General features: G+C 38.9%; 1 protein-coding gene across 6 annotated transcripts in view; it reads right to left on the bottom strand.

Annotated features, from left to right (window-relative positions):
• mef2cb (myocyte enhancer factor 2cb) overlaps positions 1 to 20797 on the bottom strand; it is a 314026-nt gene extending 293229 nt beyond the window's left edge. For 5 of the 6 annotated variants that reach the window (XM_068029659.1, XM_068029657.1, XM_068029658.1 and 2 more), the window contains exons 1-2: positions 20597 to 20797; positions 20144 to 20238 (exon numbers count right to left, since the gene is read on the bottom strand). The gene's annotated coding sequence lies outside the window, so the exon portion shown is untranslated. Of the gene's footprint in view, positions 1 to 18066; positions 18354 to 20143; positions 20239 to 20596 lie in introns of those variants that run through there. The other variant, XM_068029655.1, reaches the window with a different exon arrangement.
• Between the last annotated feature and the right edge of the window lie 1257 nt (positions 20798 to 22054).

Raw genomic sequence — 22054 nt, forward strand, 5'->3', positions numbered from 1 at the left:
GATAAGGGAATGAGCTTCAAGGCAAGGGCCAAAAGCAATAGCGTTGATTTCTGCAAAGTTCAGTTGAAGGAAATGTTGCAGTGTTGTCAGACTGGCAGTCTAATAGCACAGAGGTAGTTGTTGGAGTCAAGGGAAGTGGTGGCAAGTTACAACTGGGTGTCACCATCACATACATGGAAGCTGACCTTGTGCCTGCAGCCAATGTCACTGAGGGGCAGCATGTAGACGAGGAAGAGACCAACGATAAATATTTGCAGGTTGCTGGAAGTGACTCTGTGAGGCCAGGAAGATAAGCTACTGCTGTAGACGAGCTGCCTGCCTTCAGACATGTTGGAGTGGTACCACATCAGAACAGTGCCACAAAGCTGTATTATGGAAGATAGATAATGGAGGAGGATGACATAGTCAATTCTATCAAATGCCGCAGAGAGATAGAGAAGGACAAGAATAAGAACATACACCATGGCCACAGACAATGTCAATTCATGATTTTGATTTGGACAGTCTTTTAATGCAGTCAGCAGGGCAGAAGCAATACTGAAGGAATTGAACATGGAATTTTGAGAGATGGTCACAAGAATTGGGAGGAGACAACACATTTGAGGATTGTATAGTAGAAAGGAAGATTAGGTGTGGAATGATAGTTGAAGAGATTGGATGGATCAAGTGTGGTCTTTTTGAGCAGTATGACTGAATGGAAGTAGATCAGTTTCTGAGCACAGGCAGTCATTAACAATGTCAATAGGATTGGGAGCCAAAATGGGTATTTGAATTCTCTAACACTGAAGGGGAGAGAGGGAAACAAATGATTGGATGGGCACTGAAAACATGACAGCCTTGAACATCTATTTCCCCGGAGAAAAGGATATGTAGTGCCTGCCAAATTATGGCAAGGACATGAGGGTACAAAAAAAAGGGAAAAACTATCTTTAATTGTCATCAATTATTCTACAATATGAAGATACTGAAAGTAGGCCAACTTATACTCAACTCTGATCATCATTTTAAAAGCTTCTAAGAGCAAACACAATGGCATGTTCTGACATGTTCTTTTCACAAAATAAGCCCTGTTAGTGACAGCAGAGTAGATTGCATACATCTGCTGGGAAAGAGCCAGATGACAGTGGAAATATTTTCTTGCCTTTCCTGACTGATCATATTGTATACACAGATATATTCAGGGAATCCATGTTAAATGTACTTTTCAATCTTTTTTTTCCTGATTATTCAAAAAGCTTAGTTAATGCTACACTCAATACCAATGCTGTATGCCACAAAATTCTGAGCAAATATGAAAACCATTTACTAATATTTAATAGTTGACTGATTGTTTCTTGATTATGAACTGACAATGCATTCATATTTTAAATATTTAAAATTTTGTGTGTATGGAACATAGTGAGATCTTGCAGACATCCCAGAAATTAAAATTATGTAGTAAATTAAACTTTTAGCATGAACTTAATTAGGAAATGTAATTCTGCCTCTATTAGATTGTTTTTAATTGATTAAAATGCTGTTCAAACTTCTGAAACCAGATTTACTGTAATCACAATTTGTTACAAATGCAATTGTTTTGATTTACAAGTATCTAACAAAGCTATAGAAACCACAATAGCACAACTAAACCTTACTTCTACATAGATTGTATTACTACCATAATGTTGGATAATGGAATGATACAATGAATATAGTTCAGAAAATTATCTACACAAATGAACGGCTCTAAGATCAGAAGTAGTTAGAATTTGAGAAAAAAATTAGAATATTCGTGATAACTGTAAATAATCCCAGACTAATTTGCTTTGACTTTGTATAACTCAAATATTAATTTTCTGGGGAAACCCTACATGTGAAACTTTATATTTATTATGAAAGACCAAAAGTCCAATATGGTTTGACATGTTTACTGATGAAACTATATGTAGCAAGTCTTGTTAAGAACAACAATTTTCAATACACTGTGAAAGTGAAACTTGCTTTCGTCTTTGTGTCTGCAGTAAGGTGTATGAATTACAAACTGGAACAGAATAGAGCCATTTTAAAAAAATGTTAAACATGGGAGTTCATTCACATTTAATTCTTGTGTCATATGGAGGTTTGTACGCAATATATTAGCTGATCATAACATGGATTACAATGTCTAATACAACTTCAAAACAAGGATTACAATGTTTACTATATCTTCTAAACAGAGATATGTGTAACCCTTTCATTGAAGGGGTTCATGACAATAAAGATAATATCAGTAAAACTTAGAGTGCAGAATAAAGTTCCTGTAGGATGCAAAATAGATTAGGCACTAGCATTTATGGAACACTGATAGATTCTGTTGACACCTCTAGATTTATTATGATGTTATGAATATATTACCCCTGTGGTTTGCATAGAAATAAAAATGAAAGCAATGGAGGATAACTGATGGAAAACAGCTCAGAATCCAATCTAATTTATTGTATTTAACTGTAAATCTCTTTTCCCAGCAAAAGGTAATTAGATTTTGAGAACATTTTAAAATCACTGAGAAGTGAAAGGCAAAAAAAAACACTTGTTATATTAGTGGCTTTATCCATCACTCTCTCCAAAAGATGATAATGACCAAAAACAGTTGGAAGAACCAACTTGTTCCAAGATTACTGCGGTTACTACACAGAACATCCCCTCTTTCAGCTAGTATACAGCACATCTTGTCAGACTGATTACAACATAATGAACCAGGCCTCAAGTGTGTCCAATGACAATGTACTGACATGTCTGTAAAGTACATTTTTTCAGTTACTTCATGTAAAAGAATTGTAGGACAAATTTCTAAATATGAGTACCAGCAGCTACCACTACCTTTCCATTAAGTAACAGCAAAAGGATGTTTCAAATCAAAAACAAATAGAAAAAAAGAGAAAACTGTGAAAAGCCAAGCTAATTTGTTTTGAAATAAGCTCCTTCAACAATATGATCTAAACCTGTTGATGGCCTCTTTGCAATTTGCATTATTCTTCACTAATTCTTTCATAAGATCAGTCCTTGTGCTTGCTTTACTATGCACAATAATCCAATCAAGAAGTCAAGTTTTGCTTCACACGCAGATTTTCAGTACACTGATGGCACTCTCCACAACAGCCGATGAGGTGTGAATATCCACGCCTGCTCTGGAAACCCACCTAATATTTCCACAGTTCTTATGGAAACTAATTCAAAGGAGCCAATGTATTTTCCTTCCTCATTTGTATTCAAGCTTCTATTAGTGATTTTTTACTGCTAAATAAAGCCAGAGCTAAAGTCTTTACCAAGAATGCTAAAACTAGTTGTAATAAATCCATAGTTCATAGATCACTGAAGGCAGCAGCACAGGTAGATAAGGTGGCTAGGAAGGCATATGGGATACTTGCCTTTATTAGCCGAGGCATAGAATATAAGAGCAGGGAGGTTATGATGGAGCTGTATAAAACACTAGTTAGGCCACAGCTGGAATACTGTGTACAGTTCTGGGCACCACACTATAGGAAGGATGTGATTGCACTGGAGAGGATGCAGAGGAGATTCACCAGGATGTTGCCTGGGCTGGAGCATTTCAGCTATGAAGAGAAACTGAAAAGGCTAGGGTTGTTCTCCTTGGAGCAAAGAAGGCTGAGGGGGGACATGATTGAGGTGTACAAGATTATGAGGGGCATTGATAGGTTAGATAGGAAGAAAATTTTTCCCTTAGCGGAGGGGTCAAGAACCAGGGGAGGTTTAGGGGGGATTTAAGGAAAACTTTTTTCACCCAGCGGGTGGTTGGAATCTGGAATGCACTGCCTGAGGAGGTGGTGGTGGCAGGAACCCTCACAACATTTAAGAAGTATTTAGATGAGCACTTGAAACGCCATAGCATACAAGGCTACGGGACAAGTGCAGAAATATGGGATTAGAATAGTTGGGTGCTGGATGGCCGGCACAGACACGATGGGCCGAAAGGGCTGTTTCTGTGCTGTATAACTCTATGACTCTATGACTCTAAATGTCTCACAGCTGATTATGTTTTAATGTGAATAAGAATAATGAAGGAATTTGTTGGCTGTCAGTTCAGTTTTGTGTTTTACTTTAAATATATTCAAAAAGAATTTATTCATACCAAGTTCTAAATAAGAAGATTCACAAGCCAGAATTGCCTTTCTGAAACCTACAAATGCTACAAAACATCATGAAATCCCAATAAACTGGTCCACAGACGTATCTTTCACTTGCTTTGAAAAGTTGTGATGAAAGTTATTGACAAAAATCTTAAAACCGAGAATATATTGTTCTAGATTTCAGTAAGCAGCTTTTTATAGTAACTCTTTCAATGTGTGTGAAACATTTATTTGTAGAATGTTTTAATGTTTGCAACACACAATATGTCACGTGTTATGAAAGTGCTTCCAATATTTTTAATTTTTTTTTCAGAACTTGTGTTAAAACTGAAAAGATTTAATGGATGTAGTTTTGTTTTTACCAAGTTCACCAACAGGACAAGATGTTGTTTGAAAGTCACCTGTGTTGGAGGCCAGCTGTGATTTGGGCTTAGAAAACAGCAGAACCCTTGGTGACTTGGGGAAAAATGGTTACAGAGAAGCCACATGTCAAGGTTTATGGAGGTCAGGAGGTTGATTCACTGTTTGGGGTTTGAATATTGTTTTCAGTTTTTAGTTGGGATGGGAACTGTTTGAAGACAGTTGGTGTTTTCCTGCCAAGGATAAAATAAACCACCCAGCTCACCTCCTTCTCTACCTTTTTGAAGAAATCCTGCCAAGATTCAGCGTGAAAAAGAAACCCTGGTGCCATATAGCTCCTGAGGAGCTGAAAAGAAAATTCTGCAATTCAAGTGTGTGCTGGCAGAAAAACCTTGAAGCCACTTTCTCCAAGAAAGCCTACTAGAATAATTCTCAATGTGTCCAGAACGGAATGCTTCTGAAATGATCCCTCATGACCCATCTCAGTATACCCAGATGCTGGACCAAAAAAGGGACAACTGATTTCCTTCCATATCTTCTTTCTTTTTTCGTCAAGAATTAACAAGTATTTGGCCAAGTAGGTTTTTTTTGTCTTTTTTTTGTAACAGACCTCTGCAGAGTGTATTTCTGCATTTTTCCAGTGTGTATGTGAGTGTAGTTGGGGAACTTTTAAAAAGGGAACTTTCATATTTTAATCAGTGTGTAAATGCTTTGCTTTGTTACTGGTTAAGTCTTGTTCGTTACTGGTTAAGCCTTGTTTTATAATAAACTGATAATTTTGTTGTTTATTAAAGAAACCCGGTTGGTGTATTTTGTTCTGGGATTTAAAAAAATAGAGAATATCATTGGCTGTATCGGTAATATTGTGTTGTGACCTGTGGAGAAGTGGGACTAGAAAAGACAGTGCACTCCTTCCGCCTTGGTCATAACACATCAAATTAATGTATTCTCCTTACAAAACTATTTATTTAAAATATAGGGTGAATAAATGCTTTTGTTAACATATATGGCAAAACAATATGATGAACCAATGATATTTCCAGGAACAAAATGGTTGTTGAAGCTTTATCCCCAGAAACTCATCTGTTACACTATTTTACTAATTGGAGATGGTACAGCGCAACAGCATTCAATTTCCCAAAGGATTAATCTCTGGATATAGCTCCATCATTATACATGACAGCAAATATACTCATTAGTGTTGAAAGTCAATCTTGCTAAATGTTTTGCAAAGAGCCTCAGCTATGCAAGAACACCTCAATCATAACAGTTTTAAACCTGATTTAAACTCAAACTATTATAAATGCTATAATATGGATTTTTATGGCTTAAACCACTGATCCTAAGAAACCAAAGATCCTTGTAGCAATGAAAAGCATCAACTGCCCAAGTGCATCAGAGAAATACATCTGCCTGGATGACCGGTTAAATGTCAGCAGTGGGTTTAACAGTGTAATCTGTACATAAAAGGCGATTACTAGAATCTGTAAATGCATCACACGTGTAGACTGCACATGCAATACTATCATATCCGTATTATTGATAACAATCAAATATTAGCACTGGGGATGAGTCAGGCCTTAAATTTGAGTTTATCTGAATCTGAGTGGTTTAATACAGTTAAGTTTCCCTCATGTCAGCCTTTCTTTTCACAAGCAAAAGCTAAGATTTCACTGTCATTGAGTAGGTAGAGGAAATAGCAATGTTGCAAGTCAGATATGGTTCAGGTTCTATGGAAGATCTTTTGCTCACCTCTAGTTAGAGTGAAAAAAGAAGATATTGACATTTTATTCTAGTGAAAAGAGATAGATGTGGAACTTCCTTCTTACCTAAATGTGGTATATTTATCTCTGTATATATTTTCAGTAACATCCTCGAACTCATTGTAAAACATATCCTACTGTTCAGAATCCAATACATGACACTTCAATGCAAAGTTTATTTTAAGAGATTCTTTCCTGGCTGCGTAAGTTATTTGTATTATAATCCTGTGCCTATCAGTTCAACACCTACAACCTTTTAGCCTGCAGCTTCATATTGTTTGGCAGTCCTGAAGTAAATGTTAATAGGTCATTGTTATTACCTTTTTTTTAAAGGAATAAAACATTGACTTTGTAACATGAAACAAAATTAGCATTAAGCCATTGTTCTATTCTGAACAATTAAGCAAAACATCTACTGCCTAGTTAGTATTACACAGAAAGCATAGATATTGCACAAGGAATTAGGTTAGCGGATCAAGTGGCCAATTAACATAAACTAATTGATTTTTAAAACTGATTCCCTACTGAATAAAATGCATTTTTTCTTTCTCGCTGGTTATACGTAATGATTATTAAAAATACATAAAACATACAATTACATTGTAATTATCCAGCTAACGTAATACAAAAAATTATATTTGTTCAGTGCAGTTATTAGTCACATGACATTGTGTCATGCCATTTGTCTAGGTCACACATCTTGTGCATATTTCTTTACATCGCATCAGGGTTATCTCACTAATGAGACAGTTAAATCATCTCTCTCAACACCACAAGTTCTTAAAAATGCAATGAATTTGTGTAGATTACATAAGTTGACAATTTTTTTACTTCCAATGACTACAAATGTTCAAGTTTTAAATCACAGTTCATGCTATCATCTGAAATGTTGACTGCGCAAATCATTCTATAGTAACTTCATGCACATGATTTTTTATTCAACATACATTTATATAGAGGAAGCAGCTGAAGAGTCCATAAAGTATATTTTATTGTAAAGAAGTTGTGTAATATTTTAGTTCTATGCTGCATCTACAATATTCGATTACTGCTTTTTAAAAAACATTTGGATCTTACTAGTTTTTTAAAGTAGACTTTCAATAAGAATAGTTTAATTGGTCACAGAATATTTAAAAAATCTTTTTCCTTAAAAGTCATGAGTGAAATAGTAGTTGGTTGCTCAAATATAATTTTGTATAGAGAGAGCTATTAATTTTAGGAAGCTTCTTCATTTTGCCCTATTTGTATGGAATTTGAACATCAATAATTTCACTATTTTAGGTAAGAGTTTCTAATATGAGAGTTTTACCATAGAACATATTTATTCCCTATAGTCACCATACCCTGTTGCCCTGACAAGGTGAGGGGTGGGTCTTCTTAAGCAGTAATACTTGTGGGGCACTTCAGAATCAACCACTAGGGTCATGTGTAGGCCAAACCAGGTAGGGGTGGCAAATCCGTTCTCATTAGTAAATCCGCTGGATTTTTATGACAAACCAGCAATTTTCAATGGTCTTTTTTTCTGGTGCTATTCCAGATTTATTGAATACAATTTCACACATGCTGGATTTTGTAGTCCCGCCGCCAGAAGCGACGGCGGGCCCGGAACTTTGTGATTGTCACCCACAGGACCCGCGCCACCACGCTGTCACAATTACACGGTGGGCAGACACTTTACATATTGATGGCGGCCCCCCAATCATGTGGTGGGGGCGGCCTCGGCAATGCCGTTTACGGTGTCACCTGTTGAAGGAGCATTTGCTGGCCCCATTTTTTAAAAGGCTGTCAACCCTGTAAAGAGCACACCATAATGCAGAGTTTATCCCTTCCCCTCCCATACCCATCAGAGTGCAGAGTTCACCCCTTCCCCCCCATACCCATGAGTGCAGAGTTCACCTCTTCCCCCATATCCATCAGAGTGCAGAGTTCACCCCTTCCCCCCCATACCCATCAGAGTGCAGAGTGCAGAGTTCATCCCATCCCTGCCCCACATACCCATCAGAGTGCAGAGTTCACCTCTTCCCCCATACCCATCGGAGTGCAGAGTTCACCCGTTCCCCCCATACCCATGAGTGCAGAGTTCACCTCTTCCCCCCCCATACCCATCAGAGTGCAGAGTTCATCCCATCCCCGCCCCACATACCCATCAGAGTGCAGAGTTCACCCCTTTCCCACCTCGATGGCACCAGCTTTTCCTGGACGGGAAAGTGAAGGCGCATGAGTGCCGCACATCACGCTGAAGATTGGGAACTGAAATAAAGATCGCTGCGATTTGCATTTTAATTCATGCTAATAGGTATTTTAAATATGCTAACTCAGGTCCTGTCGCGGAGTGCAGAGCTTCCTCGCTACCGGGAAGATTGGGGCCAGCAATCCCGGCTGCCGCTCCAATTTTCTGCCGCCTCCACACTCGCCACGGAACCCCACGTTGGGCTGGGAACAAAATCCAGCCCTCCATGTTGTTAGGATTTCAACTCACAGCTCCTAAGTTGTTAGCCCAGTACCACAGCCACAATGCTACTGTATCCTGTTGTAATTACATATGCTATTAATGGAAGGCAGTGTGATGATACATCAAAATGAAGTATCAGTTTACACATCATGAAATCCCAATCTCTCCCAGACTGGACTTTTCCACAGGAAGAGAAGGAGGGATAATCAGAAGGCGATCTGTTGAACTCCATTCTCACATACTTTTTAGCAGCCAGTATAAGAGCAGAACTGGCAGAGGCTTATGACCAGGTTGCATGCCTGTTCTCTTGGGCATAAATGGAAAAGACCTTTGAAAAAGGAAAACAAATGACCAAAAATAAGGGAGAAGAAAACCATAAAAAGGCATTTATTAAAACTATGCCCTAGCTGGTCAATAGTCAAATGGTAAACTAATCTATTTAAAAAATTAGCAGATTAGCTTTCTTAATGGTGGAAGAGACTAGTGAAGAGAAGCAGTGTTATTCTACTGCTGAAGGTTGCATTGTGCGTATGGACAACAATATTATACAATGAAATCAAAATGACCTTTATTGTAACAAATTTAACAAAATGGGGGTGGGAATGGAGACAGTGGCCTAAATTTTACTAGTGCTTTGAATTCGTCGTTTCACCCACACGGAGACGCCGCTGCTGAGTCCCTACGATATTTCAGCTGGGACTCATTTAAATGGAGGGGCGGAGCAGCTGCCCCCAATTATGTAGAAGGGTGGCAGCTCCGACCCGGCAATGGCATCCAGCGCCACCGCGCAGGTGCCAGCGCCATTTTTAAAGGACTTCAAGCCCTTAGAAGAAATTTGAATATTTAAAGGAGCATTATTGTACATGGTCTTTAAAAAATTAAATAAAAGCTGGAGGCCTTTTCCACCTCCCCCCATTCACCCCACCCTCCTTAATATTTGGTTTTGAGGCACCAAATCAAAATCAACTTTATTCCCAAACACTCCCCTGCCCCAACCTCATTATCTTTGCCCTTCAACCCCTTCCCACCATCCCCTCAGCCAATACAAAGTATTTTCCCCACTCCCCAACCCGCTCCCGCCCTGAAAATTTCAATTCTCCCTCCTCCCCCCTCCCCACCAGTGTCTCGCCTCGCAGGCATGGGACTTCTTATTAATTTTAATATGCAAAGGCAGACTCTGCACCATACGGTTGGGGGGGGGGGCGCCGCACCGAGGCCTCTCCGCCACTGGTAAAATGCGGCGGGACCTTCTTGGCGTCGGGGGTTGAGGCGGGCCTCTTCCAGAAGGATTTTCTCGTCACGACCCCCAACGTCGGAGAGCTAGTAAAATTCAGCCCAGTATTTTGGCTCTGAAAACTGCAGTTAACTGGTATATGTTCATGTGCAATAACCCGTAACTGCTGCCTTCCGTGTTGTTTTGGTCGCTGTGAGGTGACTATGGAGTGACCTCTCCATGGTGCATGCCTGGGCAGATGTATGGAGGTTGTGAGTTGCCCAAGCGTCAAAACCCCGCTCTCGGCCTTCCTAGTGGGGTCCAAAGGAGTGCAGTGCACGACATCTGGCACCAGTATGGCTGCAGGAACTGCCAGAAACATGCCAAAGGTTACACATGACCGCCTTAGGGGTTCTGCTCCGGATTTTCTGTGAGGGTTTACTCCCTTGGCCTTCGTCTCTCCCGAGACGTCCACAAGGCAGTGGGGTTGTTAGCTCCTATCCCTGAGCAGGGGCACTAACAAGTAAGCTGTGTGATTTCATGGAGGGAGAGGGAAGGGCGGACAGTGTGGGGGCAAGGGGGTGCGGGGGATGCCAGGGGGAGGGGATGGGGGGAAGTGGGTACAAGGGAGGAGGGGGCGCGAGGGGGGATCTGGGAAGGGGGTGCAGAGGGGGAGGGGAGGGGCTGCAGGGGAAGGGGGTGGAGGGGGTGCGAGGGGGAAGGGGGTGTGAGGGGGGAAGGAGGTGCAAGGGGGTGGTGGAAGGGGGTACGGGGGGTGTGAGGGGGAGCTGGGAAGGGGGTGCGGGGGGGAGGGGAGGGGGTGTGGGGGGGAGGGGAGGGGGTGCAGGGGAAGGGGGTGCGGGAGGAGCTGGGAAGGGGGTGGGGGGTAGGGAGTGTGGGGGGAAGAGGGTGTGGGGGGAAGGGAGTGCGGGGGTGAGCTGGGAAGGGGGTGCGAGGGGGGAAGAGTCTGTCACTCCAGAATTGGCTTTTATAGCCACTCCAAGTGCTACTTCACAAACCACTGACCACCTCCAGGCACTTACCCATTGTCTCTCGAGACAAGGAGACCAAAGAGAGAGAGAGAGAGATTCATGTGCAATAATATCCAAGAAGAAGCATAAATTATAAAGATGAACTAATCTACCACTGGGTATGTTTAACAGGTCCAAAGCCGGGTTTTGGTATTCTCAGACTTGGTGGCTCTTAAAATGGTGAAATTGGCCATTAAAGAAGCAAGCCAAACCCATATAAACAAACAAATTTACACCAAAAAAAAACTGAACTTGGAACTGAGCTAAGTTTTTACTTATATTATTGATTTTGATACCTAGTATAGTAATTCAGGAGCATCTTGGCATTCAATGGCCTTGGGTCGATTAGGAATTGATCAAATTGGATAGTAGAACTGAAGTCAGTTTACTTACGCTGAGCAGACTGTATGGTATTAGTAAGTTAATAATGCTGAGATTAGGGGCGAGATTTTAACTCATTCAAAATCCATCCACTTACACAGAGTTAAAATCAGGCCCCGATAGGCTTTTAACTTTTGATAGGTGGAATGGGTGAGATTCCATAAAACAATAGTTTGCTTCAAAACTGTTACCATACTGTTTTGAGAATGTGATGTACAATATATTCTCTGCTTACTGTATAGCAATATTAATTATTTATATCTGGAAATGAGTACTTGGAAGTTGTGCTCTTGCACCCTTTACACAGCAAGTGGTTAGGATCTGAAATGCACTGCCCAATTGTGTGATGGAGGCAAATTCAATCGCAGCTTTCAAAAGGGAATTGGATAAGCACCGGAAGAGAAAGAATTTGCAGGGCTAAAGGGAAAGGTCAGGGGAGCAGTTCTAGCTGAGTTACTCTTGGAGAGAGACAGCCAAATGGCCTCCTTTGGTGCTGTCACCATCCTATAAGTCTATGATCCTAGTATGTAGCGCTGCATTACAGCACTGAAATTTATTGTATAAAATTAATCACCAGAACATGCCTAAAAATCTGACATATGAAAAATAACAGCCCTAATGATAAGATCTGGGATTACATTACAAGGTAGAAACTCTATCTTCCTTGAATTTGGCATTACTGCAAAAAACGGGGCATATAATTTACATATTATACATGTTTATTTGTCTAAACAATGCAGGGTATGACTTAGATTGCATTCAAATGATAATGGGAAAATAAAGGTGTGGTTTATAATACATATTTTATGGTCGTTCTTCTTAACCCTTTGCCTTCATATCTAGATTTCATCTATGCATTCAAGGGGTAATAATATTTTCAGCAAGATAAATGTTCACATTTAAATCAACAAATAGAGTTTTTTTTACAAAAGCAGCCATTTCTTTAAACACTTTTGTTTCAGTTACAAATAATTCACATCTGAGCTAATTTGATTTCTTATTAATACTAGCAAACTTTGGCATGCAAAATGTTGATTTTGAACTTTACTAATAATTCCTAACAATGTTCCCTCTAAGCTGCACAGCAATCAGGAATGTGCTGTGCAGGGAACTAACAGGCCACGTACAAGCCGCTTTCCTTTTAAGATGCATGCATCCATCGCTGCATGTTAATCTTAAAGGGACCACACAGTGCAACAACCCAGGCGCACACAGCAAACAGAAGTTAGAGGGAACATTGATTACTAAACCATTCACTTTGCTCATCAGTACAAAAATCACACTGTATCATACACACAATGTGGCAATGATTCAAATATTTATTTTGCTTCTATAACACTCGCTAACAATGGCTCCAGATAATGCCACGATGCTGTGCACAATTTCAATATACCAATCCTTCTCTTTATTATGTGCAACAATTGTCAAAGCATTGAAATAAAAAACTAATTTACAAAAAGCAGTCATTCTATTTTCCCTTTCTATTCTCCTCTAACTCATCCAGGTGGCCACAATTTATGCATCTTTACCCACCAGTCACACATGCACATATCCAATAGATGCTACTGGGTAAGGATTAGGAGCAGAAACCCTGACTGATTTTGGTCTCTCTAATCCCTATTCCAAGATTAATTTTAGTACCCCTACTGCTGCCCTAGAGTTTAGCCAACACAGCATAGACCACAGATCAAAGCTGGTACCTTCATGATCTATATGGTTTAGCTACTTCCTGGATTAACTGGCTGAGACATCAGGGGCTACAATTATTATTCTACTTAAATGTGAGGCAAGCTGATGGATCAGAGGTCTTCTCCTGTTCATATATTCAGGAGAAAAGAACCTACATTTGCATAGTGCCTTATCATGTGCTCAGGACATTCTAAGGTACTTTCATAATCAATGATTTTTTTTTTAAACCGCAGTGACTTATCATCCAATAGCTGTTTAGTACCCTGACCAGAAGTGCATCATTAGTTCTATTATTTGTTTTAAAAACAGATTAATTTTTTTCTATAATTTCTCTTCACAAAACTAAACTAAAATGTTTACAAAGAAAAAAAGAACTTGTATTAATATAGCTCATTTTACATTTTCAGGATATTTCAAAGCACTTCACACCCAATGAATTACTTCAATTACTTTTGTTAAATAGGCAAACAAGGCAACCAAATTCACACAGATAAATTGCACAAACAGCAATGAGATTATTTACCAATTAATCTGTTTAGGTTGTGTTGGCTGATTGAGAAATGTTGGTCAGGATACTGGAGAAATTCCATGATTTTGTTGAAAGAAGTGGGCAATGGGACCTTTACATCCTGAACAGACAGACAGAATTTTGGTTTAATATCTATTCTGACAGATGGCACTCCAACAATGCAGCATTCCTACAGTGTTGCATTGAAGTGTCATCTTAGATTATGCGCTCAAATCCTGGAGTGGGGTTTAAACACATAATCTTCTGACTCAGAAAAGAAAGTAACACCACTGAGCCAGGCTTGCACAAAACCAGAAAGCTCTACAATATATTTTGGTATTTCAAAACTACAGAATCGTGCCCATGATTCCCCAATAGATAAATTCCTCCTGCTGGTCATTTTCTACTTTGAATCTTCAATAATACTTGCTCTGCTGCCTCTCTTTGCAACTGGTTTCTGGCCTGATGGACCTTGGGTGATAGATTCCAGCTAACTACATCCAACTATGGCATGCATAGCTCAAGGAGGCCTAAGTTGAGGGAGAAGAAAAATGAAAAACTTACAAAAGAAACAACAGTAATTCACCTCAACAGGCTCAGCTGTTGAGTTGAAAAATCACAGAATTTGGCCCCACCTCTTGACACAAACAGCTCATATTTATTCACCATTGGAAGAATAATTTTAAGAATACTTGATTCAACATACGTAAAAGTTAATTTGAAATTTATGTCTTCAATACTCAAAATAATGAACAATTATTCTCAATTGTCAACATCAAAAATAACAAAAATGAAAGCCATGGTTACACCTTTATTGCTAGATTTTGTTTTTTTATGAGTACTGCAATGTTTAAGCATAGAATATTAGCCATTGAACCATTATAGTTTTCTTCTAAAATATAGCAGTGAAGTTTTTTAAGTGCAGTGAGTTGAAATGTCACTGTATAAAGGACTACTGAACATCAAACAATAGAAAAACTGCATTAAGTGTAACATCTTTTCTGATATTTACAATTGCGATAAACACTCATATAAATGAGAGTCAAATGAGATATTAATCACATGTTTCATCTCAAATTTAAATTCTACAGATCAGTTATGAACAATAAAATTAATCACAGGAAAGACAGCAAATTATAAAAAAGTCAGTTTGATTGGTTGCAGCTTTTGCAATGAAGTTCTGTATAAGAATTGACTGCCTACATTAATGCTGATGAAGAATTTACATGAAATGTTAGCGATTTTTGATGTCCTACACCAACGAGCAACATATTCCAAACGTCAAGTTTCGATTTCAACTGCCAAACTGACACATTTATGTACAATACCACACCACAGTATAATCTGCAGCAAAAATAAACTGTAATAATCGAAGAAAGATTTCCATATTGTACCACTGTAAATGTGCCATTGTTATAACAAATATGTAAAATTAAAATATTTCTTATAAAGTGAAGCTGTGAAAATTTCATGCACTACCTGTTTTTCTATGTTGCTCAGTATGAATGCAAATAAATAATCTTTAAATACAAACTTTTAAAAAATCACAACTTAAATCTACAGTATACTCTCGGAATAAGACATTTCTGATTCTTCTAAGTCTTCTTCAGTTTTTTGTAAGTGTTTCCTGGGGTCCTACATGTAATTTTGACGTTAAGCAGCATTAAAATCCCAATTTAGTCTCTATGCAGCATGTATTAGAGCAGTTTTGTGTGTCTGTATCATTCTGTTACTGCAAAATAGTTTATTTAACCTTTGTCAGAATGAAACAGTATATAGTTCTGCTTTCCAAGATATCCTGTATATTCTATATAGTGTAGCTCAAACTTAATGTTGTACAAAATGCATCTGTCATAAATCTTTAATGGAATTACATCTGGCAATCATACTAGCATTCTTCTTCACACACAGCTCTAACTTGATTTCAAAAGAAGCAATTTAGTTTTAGCTGCACTTTACTTTTTTACAAAATAGCATGAAATACCAATGTTTAAATATACATTACATAAAAATCTTACAATTCTGTCTCTTATATTATGTGCATCCATGATGCTTATCACATATCAGTTTTATTTTTCACAACAATTTAGAATAATACGACACAAGAAAATTCTGTAAGGTTTAGCTTGATAAATAATCATCAAGTTCAGAGAAATAGCAGGAGTAAATTGAAGGAGGTACAGTATAGATTTGATTTTAGCAGTTTAGATTACTTCCTATGTCGGCCAACCAACAGGGATACTGTCTCCTCACATAATAATCAATTGTAACTGGAGTGTGCCTTGCCATGCCCCAGCAATCGGCTCTGGTCTCTGGCCAATCAGGATGACACGTGAACCGCCTAATCCTTCCTTTGTACGATACATAAGACTCTGTTGTCACTGCTGGTTTTTCATGAATTGCCTGTGAAAGCCTGTCTGATTTCTTGAAGATGACAAGCAACATTGAATGTTTGCCCTCTATTGTACAAATGCCTGTGTGACTACAAGATTAAAGTACTAATGAATATATCTCTAATCGCATATCCACATGCTATAAATTTGCCTTAGGCCAGAGCAGATTAGGATTTAATCCTACAGAAGCAATAAGCAATTATTCAGATTAATATATCTGATCTGATTCAGCAAAAAATTGATGGTCTAGATATAATTCCTGCAATATAAAAACCGACTAGTTCATGCTCAGTGTCCGAGATTATGCTGCACACCAATCCACCTCTTTTTTAAAATTATGATTTATTTCATAGTGAACTGTTAATTCAAAATTTGGCTGGGATATTATGAAATATCATAATCTAAATATTTGGAAATTATTTTCTGAACACTGGATGCTCTTGAACTACATCAATAAACATCTGAACGATAATTACATGTCAACTTTGAAATATTGTCCTACAAGCCTTGATACTAAGTTACAATGTCATATCATGCCAGCAGTAGCATGCTCCTATCTAGTCATCTTTTCTGGGTACCTGGTGACAAACTTTGTACTGACCAAACATCAAAACAGTACTCAAGGATATTACCATCAACCTACACGTTGCCACTTCAAAAGAATGCATGAAAACCCATTTTTGCACTAATTCTATTTTAGATGTTGATCAAAATAAATGCCTACTTTAATATAACTACTTTAAATAATCTGATACCACTGTATCCCCATAGAAGAAAACCTCCTTGCATATATTATATACAAGTCCATGTAACCAACTCATGCTAACAACAAAAAGGTCAGATTATGTATGCATATTGATTTTATATGGTTTAGTGAATTCCTACAAAACACAACATTTTTATGCTGGATTTTTTTTTTCTTGTTTGCCCTTAACTGAAACAAATGAGTTTTTATGAGTCAAAACAGACCTGGAGAAGAAGTTCTCTCCCATTTTTTGATGTAACTATGTAAATGCCACGATATTATCAACTCAAGAATGTCTTCAATCTACATATAGGAGCTGGGGGAGGATGGATGGTGGGGAAGTCAAAATATATCTATTTGGTGCAAACTAAATAGGTGAAGAGTGAAAATATCATAAAAATGAAAGATTTTTCATATGAAGCATCTGAAAGCAAATAGTAAAAAGTGGTAACACAAATAAGTACTGCCAAAAAAATTTTTTAAAATGGAGTTTCATGGATTTATAGGCAGATATTTTTGAAGGTACATTGCCAAACCAACAGAAATTGCGTTTACTATACTCCACATGAACATCTTCTCTATGCAACACTTCCATACCCAACAAACGCTGCCAGCAAAAACAAACTGTAGTAGTCATTTCCCAGGCTGGCACACCAGGGCTCCTGCCTACCTATGTATTCATACGGAGACACCAGGAAATAGAGGTAACCTCAAAACCAAAATCAGCGCCAAGGAATCTTCAAGTTTGTAATGTTAAAATGCTCACTCCACCTGATCAAACAAATCATACGTAGACCCAAATGCTGGCTTTGCGCCAATGCTCTGACCTTTGACATGTCTTTGCATTTATGCATTTCGTTGTTACTTAGAAGATATTTTCAATATGATATATCCGCCTTTCACTCAAATATTGCAATGATTTGCAGTGGGCGTTTCAAAACTACGTGGAAACGCACGCATACTATACGGTCAATTCTCTTAAAGAGTTAAAGATCTTGAAAAAGCTGGCTAATAAAAGTATAGATTACTACAGGCAATATGCTAATATGTCACACTTCCAAGAAGAAGAAATACCATGTACAAAGAGCCAATATCGTGTTCATTTATGTTAACGTCAAATAGGAACACGGAGCACACACTACAAGGTCAAAACATTTGGGCGTAATCAACAACACCACATATCAGACATCACAAAGTAACAGGTTTCATCTTACAAACAACGCGACCTCAACAACGCCTAAACACGGAAAAATGAATATTGACAGCAGGTCGCAGTAGTTTGCAATTCTTCTGTCAAGATATTGGGGCGAAGTGAAGTTTACAACCAACTCGCAAGAGGCAATCATAAAGTATTGCAGAAACTCAAATGCAACATTAAATATTTGTCACGAAATTTATCTTAGCTGATGACGGAATTTCACTCACTGTCGAATCTTCCCAGAAAAAGTCTTCTCCAAAAGGAAGGTGTGCATATGATTGAACCTTGGCTACAATTACTGTCTCCCTGCTCTGGACCCGATTAACGTGCTGCGCTCGGAGAGGAGATCTGAACTTATTTGATCGACCACTGTCGCTGGACTCCACTGGTAGAAGTCTGAACTCTCATATATTCACTGTCGATAAAAATCACTAGATATTGCTGTAAACAACTCAGCGGCAGGGAAGAAGAGGTAAAACTACCAGTATTCTCCCACAATCCTAAACCAGTCAAAAGGATTATCAGTTTCATTCTTGCAAAGGGGCGGGATTAAATCTTCAGGATTTTCCTAAAACAAATACCGTGCCACCAGACAAGACAGAAAACATATTAGCTCCTTTATAACGCATGATTAACCAGTACTGATTCCCATCACAGGATAAACAAGCTGACTACACTCCTTTTCACCTTGACATTACACACTAACTTCCATGTATTCTGTATAATAGGTATTCATCGCCTCCAATTTGTCATATTTTGTTTTGATAATTTAATGTTGAGCATGACCTTGTCTGACAGCACGTTGGCACTATTTTTGTAACTTGGTGTACAATAATGTATTACAGCCATTAGTCTGATACATTAAAAATCTACAGGGACAAAGAAGATTGAGAGAATAACTGGCTCCTTCTACAGTATATGGATTCCCCTAACCTTGTTAAACTTGGAAAAATTATCTTTTCTTACTAAACTATGGGAAAATGTTGCCAACTTCATTACAATCTGGAGTTTTATCTTAGCAAAACGCTTTTATGGTGCTGTTCTAATGCTGCCATGAGCCAGAACCAAGCCACTTGTTATTCAGTCTACTTTGTGTTAAACCAACGCATACATGCTTCTATGCCCTCGCAGTTAATTGCCTGAAATTTTGTGAGCACTTAGCATTATAGAGAAAGACTAGAAAATAGTATGTGGGATGATAAGCAAAACAGACTTAATCTTTAAGAATGCATCGATAAACCAAATGAATGGAAAGGTAGCAAAGTTTTAAAAATACACTTTAGATCAGGATGAAACCTGAAAATAAGGGATAGCTGTGAGGGTTAAATAGGACTAAGATTATCTGTAACTTGAAGAAAGTGTTACAAAATGAAAGTAGGCTTGTCTATGATGATGAATTGGTAAGATGTAGGTGCACTATGAGATTGCATGGTTCAGTATATTGCGCAGCAGTATGACTTGGAAAGCAGCTCGACACATTCCACCGTCTGAGCGTTTCCTACTGCGCCAGCACTGACAGCCCACGTTACAACAATCCTGTTATACCGAACAGCTACTTGGAAATTAAAACAAGCAGCTTCTCACGGACGGCGTGGAGTTCAAATTCTCTGGACAGCATCAACACAGGAAGTGCAAATCACTACAGATAAAGATTGGTCATAATGGCAAAGTTGAGAAAATCGCAAATAAACAAGCTCAGCCAGAGATGCAACATAATTCAAGTAACATGACTCTCCCCGCACAAGATGAAATACAGAATGAAAGTCACTCTTTGAGTGCATGGAAAGTATGTACAGCATCGTGTATTCACTTTCAGAGTGAACTGTCACTGGCCTATCACTACAAATTGTTAAATATAAAACTAGAAACAACATAAGAAAAGTCAGATATGATGTAAACTATACTGTCATGGCAATTTCATTACCCAGTAATGTGTAAACAGCAAGTAGCAATGCCTAAATGATCAAATGTACCGTATCAGAGCTTCTCTGCAATGCCATTTCAAATGGAATTAAACCATTTCCAGTGAATATTTAGGGCACTAAACACGAAATACAGAAATCCCACCCAAAAATATTAATCGCATCGTGCAATATTACTGAAAACACTAAGTATAAAAGCGGTAAATTAAAAGTGAAAACAAGCCATTGTCCATTCTCGCTTTGGCATCTGTAGGTATATTGCACACTAACTCCATTTTAGTCATTGTGTGATTTCTGTACTTTCACACGGACCGCACATGTCAAAACAGAACCTAGAAACAAGAGAAAAGTGGATGCACAGTTGAATTGAAAAATCACTTACCGCACAAACCTCGACGATGCTGCGTCCTCGACCTCAATTTTTCCCCTCTTGAAGGCGAATTAAAGTTACTTTAAAAGCTCCAACTTCTTTGACACCTTGGATTAAAGGGAGAGCAGAGAATCGACCATGTTACAAACAAATCAGCCGGCGCAAAGCTCGTCATCATTCACCACAACAACACGTTTACGGGCCATGTGAACATTAAAGATTAAACAAAACCATGGCTGAAACAATGACAGAGAGTATTAACATTTAATTCCCTCTTCGGATTTGTACAAACGTAAATTTTAAAGGCGGGGGGGAAGCCGGCCAATTTAAAGCACAGCAACATCCACAGGCCGTAATTTGCTTGCCATATAGCTTGAAGCATTAAACAATTACTGATGTAGTCTAGTCATTAAAACTGCACTGCTGTGTTTTTTTTTGAGAAAATAAGTTTCTATTTTTACTGACCAGTGAGATGAAGGTAAATCGACTGTGAGGACTGAGATTTGTATACATAAATTTTTTTTTAAAAAGACAATACTTTAAAAAACTGACATATAGAGAGCTATAGATAGAGCCATTTCGCAGTGAGTGAGTGAGAGAGAGAGAGAAAGCCCTGCTCGCTTTAGTCAGTCTCCCTGTCTGTGTGTATCTGCTTCTATATTTAGCGGAGCAGCAGCTCCAGCAAGAGGAGGCGGGGCCGGCGCTGCGCTGCGCTGCGCTCGCTCGCGTTGCGAACGGAGCGTCACAAACACACACACGCGCGCGCGCGAACGTGAACGCGTGGGCGCCCGCGCACGGATACAGACCAGCGGGAGCACGCGCAGCGCTTCCGCCTCAGTGCCCACCTCTGAGACCGCGTAACCATGCGCGCCTGCTAACAAACAGTTCCATGCCGGTTTCATGTTAGGGCGTGCGTGTGTGTTTGAGTGGGACCAGCTCCGTTATGGAAGTGCTATTATTAATTTATATATATATATATATATAAATTTACAGGCTTTGGTTTTCATTGCAAAGGTTTGAATATAAACTGACGCTGTTGGAGCGGCTCGAAACTTGCTGATAACAGACTGTTGGTTTCTGGCTGGAAATAAAGTGAAATGTAAAAATGTTGGTACGTGCCCTTCTCCCGACAAATATATATATATTTAAAAAAGCCAACCCAATGGGGCCCGGTAAACTTTTAGACGGCGCAGTAAGTGGGTGGTTTCGGCTTTGCTTTGATGTATAAACAATTGCCCGGTCCGCCCGCCCGTATGTTCCCTCCCTCTCAGTGCCCGGATTCACCCCCCCCCCCCCCCCATTGACGTCACGGGGCCGGGCTGTCAGCGCGCGGAGCTGTCAATCAACCTAAGTTGTGCAAGAAATGGAGCAGCGCCGAGCCGAGCCGGAGGGGCTGCTGCTGATGCCGCAATGTTTGTGAGAATAGCAGCGATTTCACTTAACACGTCATAGGTGATCAATCACAACAAACTGTTACTTTTAGTATCTGTGCAGGAAAGATTAAACTTAATGCAGCAGGCTCTCCGCTCGATCAAAAGAGATGACGTACGGGTACCGTTTGCACAGGGAAGGTGATAGAAGTTGCTGGCAAAACAAAACTTATTTATTTTAATCTTTAACAACTTCAGAGATTATGTTACCACTAGTTATCATTGGAATTTAAAAATGAAATCTCGAAAGTTTTGATTTAACACTAACGATAGGATCCAGGAAATCTGGCTTCCTCACTAACGCAATTTGTTTGCATGAGCTTACTATTTTAATCAGGCTTTGACGAGTATGTCTTTGCTATGATATGGTGTTTTGGTATAAAAGGAAATAGTGCTATTGCCCACTAATATTCATTTTAAAACACATTTATTACAGTAATTGGTGAATTTATTTTCGTTCAGTTTACTGGAAGACCATAGATACATGGTAACA

Source organism: Heterodontus francisci, chromosome 4 (assembly GCF_036365525.1).
Source record: "Heterodontus francisci isolate sHetFra1 chromosome 4, sHetFra1.hap1, whole genome shotgun sequence".
Taxonomy (NCBI): Eukaryota; Metazoa; Chordata; class Chondrichthyes; order Heterodontiformes; family Heterodontidae; genus Heterodontus; species Heterodontus francisci.